The sequence below is a fragment of the Bacillus rossius genome (assembly GCF_032445375.1).
Source record: "Bacillus rossius redtenbacheri isolate Brsri chromosome 9 unlocalized genomic scaffold, Brsri_v3 Brsri_v3_scf9_2, whole genome shotgun sequence".
Lineage (NCBI taxonomy): Eukaryota > Metazoa > Arthropoda > Insecta > Phasmatodea > Bacillidae > Bacillus > Bacillus rossius.
Window position 1 is genome coordinate 32,582,336 of NW_026962013.1, and position 10,349 is coordinate 32,592,684.

General features: G+C 36.2%; 1 protein-coding gene across 4 annotated transcripts in view; it reads right to left on the bottom strand.

Moving 5' to 3' along the window:
* LOC134542802 (zinc finger protein 385B-like) overlaps positions 1–9,936 on the bottom strand; it is a 48,370-nt gene extending 38,434 nt beyond the window's left edge. For 2 of the 4 annotated variants that reach the window (XM_063387341.1, XM_063387340.1), the window contains exon 1: positions 9,828–9,917. The gene's annotated coding sequence lies outside the window, so the exon portion shown is untranslated. Of the gene's footprint in view, positions 1–9,827 lie in introns of all 4 variants that reach the window. The other 2 variants (XM_063387339.1, XM_063387338.1) reach the window with 2 other exon arrangements.
* Positions 9,937–10,349: the final 413 nt, after the last annotated feature.

The window sequence follows — 10,349 nt, forward strand, 5'->3', positions numbered from 1 at the left end:
TAATTTTGTGACTGAAGCCCTTCCTGCAATGACCGAATAAGTTTTTCAAAGCCAGGTATGTTTCTTTTAAAGTAGGCCTAACTCGGACAGTATTAATGTTCATAATTAATGGTACATATAATAGTCAAGAAACCCACATTGGCTCGTTGATTACCAGTGCATGGCTGCAATACTAGCACAGCACAAGCTCTGGCCAGCCACCATTGGGCAAGATGACGCCATTGTCTCGGCTGCAATACGATTATCACTACATAGCAAGAGAACGAATCGTTATAGAAAAATGCAGTTTTCACTTTTTGTGATATCATCTCTTTCTTAAAAACCACTTGATTTTAAGTTCACAGGGTCTTTTTATATAATAAATTTGACAGACGATTTTCATATTCTTCCATGAAACTATCTTTACCTTAAATATAGTTGAAACATTTCGCACTATTTAAGTTATTGACAGTTTACTTGGTTTCAACATTTTACTTTTAACGTTACATATTTTGTATCTAGTCCGTTGGTATGCGTGATAGTAGGTATAATGTAACTAGTGCATTAATATCTAAAATGTAAATAATAGTTTTTCATATTATTGTTGTATGTTCTATGTATGTGTGTGTTTGTGGGTATGTATATGTGTGTGTGTGTGTGTGTGTGTATGTATATATATGATGTTGGTATGTGTGTATGACAAATTCTGACACTGTTTGACCAATCGCCATGAAAGTTGGCACATCAAATGGTTTTTTCACAGAGAAGGTTTTTATGTTATCCATTTTTTTAACTCGCCGCTAGATGGCGCTGCAGCGCATCAATTTCTACACCGTTCAACCAATCGCCATGAAAATTGGTAAACATATATATTTGAAAGCGGAGAATATTTTTGCAATATCACTTTGCTATAACTCGCTACTAGATAGTGCTGCAGTGCATCAACTTCTAATCCGTTCAACAGATCACCATGAAAATTGGTATTTTGTAATATTTACTGTCAATCCTCAATAAGAACAAATAGTGATTGTGACTATGATGAATATTTGATGAGTGAGTTTCAAATGGAATACCCTACCATTTAAAACACATTATAGATTCTATATTACATGCAAACCATTGGTTTTTAGATATAGAGAGGTAAATAAATAAACACTGGCAGGACAACATCTGTCGGGTTCTGCTAGTAACTGGAGAAGCTGGATGTTTTGGAGGACAGGTGGGTTGTGGTAGCGGGGGAACTAAACCTTCCAGGGGTAAAGTGTGAGTGTGGCAAGAGTGTTGGGTCCATTAGAGCAGAGGAGTGCTACAAGGCTAGTAAATACAAGGTTCAAGTAGTAAAGCAGGGAATACATTTTTTATTTTATTTTTTATTTATTCATTTCATTCCGTAGACCCCTTACAAACTGCTGGAGTTCTGGGATATGGAACATGTCAGTTTTATATACATTAAAAAATAACATATCTAAGATCAGCGCTTACACATAAACCCACAGCAATACATAAATACAGTAATCTATGTACAAAAGAATAACAAAAGTATGTATAGTATTTGATTACATATTTAGACACCATTTCACATATACATTTAGCTTGAGACTTTATTATATTTGACAGATTTATTAATTTTTTAATAGTGGATCTTCTTATTATATTATACAATACTAAATATCAAATGTGAGATAAAAGTTATTGTATTACAAGAAGTAGAATAAAATGTCAAACAGTTAGTATGTGAGAAATTCATCCACTGTATAGAATGTCTGAGATAAAAGAAATATTTTAAGGTTCTTCTGGAATTTTTTATTATTTTGTTTGCTTAGCTCTTTCAGACTCTCAGGTAACTTATTAAATAGTTTTATGCCTGAGAAAATTGCACCCTTCTGACTTAGCTTGAGTCTGTTAAGTGGCAAGTGGAGGTCATTTCTATTTCTGGTATTGTATGTGTGCACATCTGAGCTTTTTAAAAAGTAGTCAAAATTCTTTACTACATATTTAATTGTAGAATATATATATTGTGAAGGAAAAGTAAGAATGTTAAGTTTTTTGAATAATGGTCTGCAAGAGTCCAGTTTTTTTGCTCCCGTCATAATTCTGATGACTCTCTTCTGTATAATGAAAATGTGCTTGCTATGGGAAGATTGTGCCCAGAAAATTATACCAAATGACATTATTGAATGAAAGTATGCATAGTATACTTGCTTAAGTGACTCTAGGTTCATATAATGAGCCAAAGTACGTAATGAAAAGCAGGCTGCATTTAGTTTAGGTATAATGTTGTGTATGTGTGTGTTCCCATTCAAACAACTATCTAAATGAAGACCTAAGAATTTGGTATTCATGCATCCCTTTATGACTGTAACTCCGTAATTAACTTGCAAGTCATTATTCTGCACGTAGCTTGTGTTAAATTTAAGAAATGCTGTTTTTTCTAGATTTAATGTTAATTTGTTTGCTTCGAACCATATTTTTAAGTTGCGAAGCGTTTCATGTATATTGTTAGTTAGAGTCTGATGGTTAGCTTGAGTGAAAAGTATGCTGGTATCATCAGCAAAGAGAACTGCATTAGCTTTATCAGCTATATAACAAGGCAAGTCATTTATATACAAGATAAAAAGCAATGGACCAAGAATAGACCCTTGTGGGACACCACATTTGTTTACACCTACTTCCGAGAATATTTCACCGTTGTCTTGATCCGTTATGGCTACTTGTTGATATCGTTGAGTTAGATAGGATGTGAACCATTGTAATTCAGTGCCTTGAATACCATAATGATACAGTTTGTCTAGAAGTATCTTGTGGTCCACACAGTCGAAAGCTTTGGTTAAGTCGCAAAAAAGACCCACAGCCTTCTCTCTCTTATCTAGGGATTTTAGTACTATTGATGTTAATTTAAACGCTGCGTCATCAATGGATTTACCACTGCGAAATCCATACTGATCTTTAGTCAATAGGTTATTTGACTCAAGGTATTTAGACAGTCTTTTATGTACTAATTTCTCCATTATCTTAGCAAATGTTGATATAAGTGAAATGGGTCTGTAGTTTGACATTAAATTCGCATCATTCTTTTTATGGAGAGGTTTAACAATGGTAAATTTTAATCGTTCTGGAAAGATACCTGTTGAAAATGATTTATTAAATATGTTACTAAGAGGGGCACTGATCTTGTTGATACATTTCTTGAGTAGTACACTTGATATTTGATCATAGCCTGTAGAAGTTTTAGGAGCTAAAGAGTGTACAATTTCACAAATTTCTGTAGGTGTTGTGGGGGTAAATACAAAATTACACGTTTTTCTAGGCAGAGTTTGCTGCATAAGTTTTATGGGGTTATTTTTTGTCGACAGATTTTTGAATAGCATATCAACTATTTCTAAGAAGTAGGTGTTAAAAGCATTTGCTACATTTGTTGCTTCTACTAACGATTTCCCATTTACTATTACAGTAATAGGGTAGTTTGACTTAGGCTTGTTACTTTTACCAGTCATATGTTTAATTATATCCCAAGTAGTTTTAGCCTTGTTTTTTGATTTTGATACTAAATTTTGAAAGTGGAACTGCTTAGCTTTATCAATGACTCTGCTTAGTATTTTGCTATAATTCTTATAGTAAGATTTGAGTACAGCGTCATTTGACGTCCTGCAAAGCAAATACAGCTCTCTTTTCCTTTTACACGACGTTTTTATGCCTTTGGTTAACCACAGATTTTGATATCCCTCCCTCACCTGAACTAATTTTGGAGGGAAATTTGCTTCAAAAAGCCTTAAGAAGGTTGAGTGAAATAAATTAAACTGTAAATTTGTATCATTATCAGTGGATGTATTAATCCAGTTTTCCTTTTTTAAATCAGCTATAAAATGTATTACTGATATGTTATCTATTGCCCTTATTTTTTTAAGTTTGTTTTGTTTATTCCTTTTTTCCATTTTAAGTTCAATATTGTGCAGCTGTATAACCTGAGCATCATGATCAGATAACGCATTTATCAGTGGAATAACAATATATTTATCCAAATTTTGTTTTTCAATAAATATATTGTCAATTATAGTAGCAGAAGTTGATTGTATTCTGGTGGCAAACTGAACAGTGGGAGTAAGATTAAAGGATCCTAATAAGGAGTTTAAACGTTGTTTATAATGACTGTCTTCTAAATAGTTTATATTAAAATCCCCACAAATAATAGTTTCAATATTTGTCCTGATCTTTTTTAATAACAGCAGTTCTAATTGCTTTAAAAATATCTCAAATATTCCTGTTGGGGATCTGTAAACAGAAATTATCAGAACTCTCTTGGAAAGTAATTTCACTAAGGCTACAGTACATTCAAAATCTTTTTCAGCACAATATTTATCAACATTAACAGTTTCGGTTTTGATGTTGTCTTGTATAAAGATACATACTCCGCCTCCCGAGAATTTATTCCTACAATAGTGTGACACCAGTTTAAATCCTGGAATTCTAATTTGTGGAACTTGAATAGACTTTAGATGGTGTTCAGATAGACATACTATATTAACCTTAGTCTTATTTTCTACCTCAAACATGTCTAAGGCTTCAATAAACAAGTCAACTTTATTTACAATACTTCGAATGTTTTGATGGAAAATAGTGAGATGACTTTCAGGGGTCAGTCTGTTGTAGATCTGGCATTGACTGGTTTCATTTGTACATATTCCCGGCCTAAAAAATGTTTACTATTTTCATTTGACTTCTTTCTTATCACCCACTTATCGAGTAAGGTAGCCCTACAGGTTATTTTTTCTTTATCTAACACATCGTTGTTATTCTCCCTTATTACCCATCTATCTAAAAAGGTACACTGTTTGACATGTACTTTATTTTGTATACTGCACAACTGATTGTAGATCAATGATGCAATGTGTTGTTTTCCTCTATTGTTTAGATGCTGACCATGCCTAGTATGTAGTGCTCTATCTAATTTACTTATATCAACATATTTTACATTGTTGAACTGCATGCATAAGTTTTGAATATTTGTATTTGTAACACTAATAGCAGCATTTACACAAGATGAGCTATCTAAATCATATCTAATGGGAAGACTCACTACAACTATAGTTTTGTTGCTCAAGGCTTTGAGTGACTCACTGAGGGTATGAACTGCTTCCATGCCTTGATTTTTGGCCACATCGTTCGAGCCACCAATTATCACCACATAGTCATAATTTTTTACAGATGCTGAATCTTCAAGAAAACCTTTCATTGCTTCTTTTAGAGGGGCCCCTGGTTTAGTTACACCAAATGCATTGATGTTATTACTGTAGTCAGATATCAGTTCAGATAAGCCTCTGGCATGACTGTCGCCGACAATTAATACACGATTCTGCTGTTCAGTCTTGTTTATTTTGTTGCATTTATTTTTGTTGACTTTGCCATCGTTTTTACTGCTGCTAATGGGGTGGATGCTATTCCTGTGGGTGTTTCTTGCTTTGTTGTAGGTAGTTTTTGAGGCTTGTCCCATTGCCGAAGAGATCGCCTGACAAGGTACTGAAATTTCTGAATCTTCAAACTTGCGGGTGTTTTGTTTTTCGCAGGAGATGTTCTTACTACGTGATATTTCCCTTCTTGGGGACGAGGTTATGGCATTCTCAAAATCCGTTTGATGACTAGGCTTGTTACCGTGTTTACCTGTAGCAACATCCGAGAGATGTGGAAAATCACGCGAATTTCTAAAGACTGAAAACCTATTCGAGAGTTGCATGATGTTGGGTGGAGAGCAGATGGGTGGTCTACACGTATTTTGTTTCGTCGTGTTCACCCACGTGTTATCAGTCTTTTCAGGATATTTTAGTGCTGATTTTTGTGTAGAAAGTTCTTCTGTTAAAATTTTTACTATTTCTTTCAGTGATGCAATCTCCTCTGTTAAACTCTGAATTATTTGTTTGTACTCACAGTTCTCAAGCGATCCATGATTTGCATTACCATTATTCACTGCATCGCCATTTTCTTCTGCACATGTTGTGCAAAGCCATTTATCTTCCGGAATATTCTGTTCTTCCACTTCACAACACTTTCCAAAATGAAACCACGAATCACAATTTTCACAGAGGATGCCATTTCGCACAGCCTTGTAACATTTACCGCATTTTGCATTTTTTAAGACTTTATTTTTATTTGTAACACTGGAATACGACTTGCGAACAGACGCCATGTTTTGTACCAAGGGGAGGAGTGGTCATTAGATATAGGTAGTACTGGTTAAATTGGAAGATCTAGTTATGTACACGATCTGTGGTTGTGGTGGTGGTGGTGGTGGAAGGTATTGACTTACTTAACTTCTTTAGTCTCTCGTGTCATAGGGCATCAACAAAGCATCTGCATCTGGTCCTGTTTTCAGCTAACCTCTTCACATTGCTTGTGGTCTTGCCTTCTTCCATTGCTTCCATTGTGTACTGATCATCACCACATTTGTTTGGGTCTCCTTCTCCTCCTTTTACCCCGCGGGTCTTTCTCAATGACACCATTTTCCTTCCTCAGTTATGCTTGATCGATCCATTTCCCTTTCTGTCTTTTTATCTTTGTCTCTACCATCTTCCATAGCCCATGGTTGGGGATTACTTACGGCCAATAGGTGTTGAGAATCTTTCATAGACAGCAGTTAACAAAGTTCTGCAACTTGGAGGTAATTAATTACTTTAGTCACTTTCCACGACTAAGAACCAGTGGAAGGTACTAGCGACTAGAATATACTAATGGTGGAAATGGTGGAAATGGTGGAAATGGTGGAAATGGTGGAAATTTGCATTCACCAAAGAGATATGCAAAGGCAGATGTAGAACAATATGGCGATACGAGATTACAGATAGAACATGGGTGGAAAAGTGCTTGGAGAAGAATTTGACAAATGGAACAAGCTTAAGGTTATTGTTGAACTGTGGGAGGATCTTAAGAAATAAAAGAGGGAGTACTTGAAGTATTCTGTACCTAGGAAGAATATAGCTTTAGAAGGTGACCCACTATACTATAGTTGAGAGATTATATAATTAAAGAAAAAGGGGACAAAACTATTTGTGATGGGTAGAAAAAGGGGTAATGAGTTGGTGATAGAAAGAGTAAAGGAAATAGTTGAGACAACCAATGAGGGAAATTGAGCTGTCAAAAGAAAAATGTCTAGGGGAAATGATGGAGCAGGGTTGTGAAGGAAATAGCAAAATATGCATGGTTTTATCAGTAAAACAAAGGATGCTGGGGTAGAAATATCAGTGCTGAGGGGGCTGGATGATGTTGCGGTGGGGAATAACAAGAAATCAGAAACGTTGGCAAAACAGTACCTGTCATATTTGAAACAGGGCAGCATTGGGAGGAGACAGAGTAAGTGCAAAGGGTAGAGCCATTTGGGGAATGGTTGAGAATGGGTGATTAGGAAGATAGTGATAGCATTCGACAGGAAGAATGGCATGGTAAAAATAGGATGTAAGAACATGGTAAAGTCTACTAAGTAGATTACGGTATTAGAGAAGGAAAAAATTTCCAAAAGAATAAAGGAGGCAGTTTTGATACCATGTATACATAAGGGGGAGAAAAGAAGACCCAGTAAATTAATAACCGATAAGTCTCACCTCAACAATAGGAAAGGTAATGGAACAAATAGTACACAAGCATGTGATACAAAAAATGGACAGAAGACAATGATTGGGTGTTAGAAACAGCATAGGTTTAGGAGGGGCTGCTCATGTGAAACCCATTTGACTGGCTTTCTGAAGGACTTGTTCCAGGGGGTCGACATAATAATAAAACAGACTGATGCATGCTTCATAAACTGAAAAAGCATTGGATGTGTCACATACAAAATTGATGCAGCAGGTGAAGAGGGTGGTAAGGGATAGGAGGGTGGAGTGGATTGAGAATTTTTTCACTAACAGAAAACAGATGGTAAGATCAGAGAATAATTGTCTGAGGAAGGTAGAGTTACATAAGGGTGTGTTTAAGGACCATTACTATTTACACTCATAATCAATGTGGGCGATTGTGTGGTGTAGGTATGGAGATGCAGAGGTCGGAGGCATGCAGGTAGATTTGGACCGTTTGGACGAATGGTTGGAGAGAAATGCAATGAAGATAAATTTTGACAAGACCATGGTACTTGAGATTCACAAAGAAAACTATGGTTCTACCACTGGAATGAGGAGAGAAAAAAAGGTGAGCGACTCTTTCAGCACTCGCCAGAGATGTGCAACATCTAACTTCGGCAACCAATAAATTCATGTGTTCTCATGTTGCAAATGTACCTAAATACAAACCTCGGACACAAAATTTAACATAGAATTCTTTAAAATAACACAGAGAGTGATAAATATACAAAAATTCTTTTTTTCAACAAAATTAATGAATGTGAATCAGACGTCATCTCCACACCCGCCACTAGAATTCACTGCTGGAGCAGCTACATCAACTACCAAAACATTTGATTTGCAGATAGAAATTTTAAACTACCTATATAATGAAATGGCTCCGATAAAAGCAAAAAAATACTTGAAAAAATACCACAACTCGGCTTTATACCTGATTTCCGACATGGAATTTTATTAAAATACCGCTGATCTTGTTAAAATTCATTCAATACTTAGCCTAATACTCTAAAGTTTCCCTTTATTTTTGTAACTTTGGTTTGTGCCCTCCACCATAAATGGCAGCACCGTGGTTGGTACACATTTCCATTTCTTGACTTACGTCGCATACACAAAATTACACCCACCAACTGCCATATCGATAGGTAAATCTAAAAGCTACACATATCTTGGGATAGTTCTCAGAAAGGAACTATGAGGTGGGGTGAGCAAATGGAGAAAGTTATAAAGATGAGGCAGGGTTAGGTATGCTGGAAATGGCTCTGAGGGGAGAAATGTGTGCGCTTAAGGAGAAGGCATACACCCCATGGTGCAATCCTTGCTGGAGTCTGCTCCTGCGTTGTGGGATCCATACACAGTGGTGCTCAAGGGAGAACTGGAGGGTGTGCAGATGAGAGCAGCTAGATGGGTGAAGGGCAAGTGAAGGAGCATACAAAATCATTTAAATAAGAAGTATGTAATAACCCTGGCAGACAAAATGAGAAATGGGGTGAGATAGTTAAAGTTCAAAAGTGAGTAGAGAGGAGAGGTTGGTAAGAATGTACCAGACGTTGAGTGCGTGAGAGGGTGGAGAGAGCTGGGGAACAGAATAGGAAGCGGAAAACCTACGAGCAGGAGGCACAACTTAAGAAAGATATTTAGAGAGAGAGAGGTCGGATGGAGCAAGAACTCGCTGGTGGAAATTGGAATAGTTTGGATGAGGAGTGTTGGCAAGGAATGTGGTGCACATCAGTAGAGTTAAAAGAAAACTAGGGATGTCTGCTTGTGCTCAACTGCAGCATCAAGAACAAAAACTGCTGCTCCCGGGTCCAACAATTGCATATGGACTAACAATAGAGAGCCTTCAGCTTCGCTAAGTTTAACAGCTAGTGAACTGATAAATGAATTTGATATAAAAAAATTTATTAAACACGAAGTTAACGACTTAAAACACTCCAGGTAACGGTCATTCGATCAATTGTTGTATCTCATTGACCAGAGCCAAGTAAATAACTTCATGTCAGTACAATAATATTAGCAGCTCACGTACTAATAATTTCCGATCGTTTACTGTGCTCGTCGAAGGGGGAAAAAAACAACTTTGAATGTATTGGACACCTGTTATTGATTAAAACTTTCTGCAACAAGATCAAGCCCTGATACGAAAATAGCCCGGGACAACTTAATTTGAATCAAGCACTAATACACGCTGCTTACTTTACTAGCCTAACAAACTCAGATATTTGTTTTCGATATATGTAAATACAAACTTACCGCTTAAATGACTGACAGTACCCAGCAAGTGATAAAACAAAAGTTAAAAGTTTCAGAACCCTAACACAACAAAAACACCGGAGTCAAAATTATGCATTTGGACAGCAACAGCAACAGACGCACACGTACATTGCGGCCATGACAGTTTTCGCGTTTCAAAAACATTTACCCAAACATTAAATAGACAAAATGTAAGCCAAAATACAACTACGAAGTCATAAAGGCAAAACGTAAGGCTAGTTAATAATATTAAAAAAAAGTGAATTTTTATACGTAATGTTAAAATTATTTTAAAGTCAAAGTTGATATATATTTCAAAAAATGGTATTATATTATAACAACTCCAGGACTCATACCAAGTATTGGCCGAATATCAGCCATGTACCAAATGAAAGCTGTAACATTTCTTAACAGATAATAGTTTTCAGAATTCTTGTCTGGGCCGACACTTTTAATGCCGACGGACAGCAACAGGATCGCGCGCCCAGTTTTCCTTGCAGGCAATAGATTTACCCGCCCATT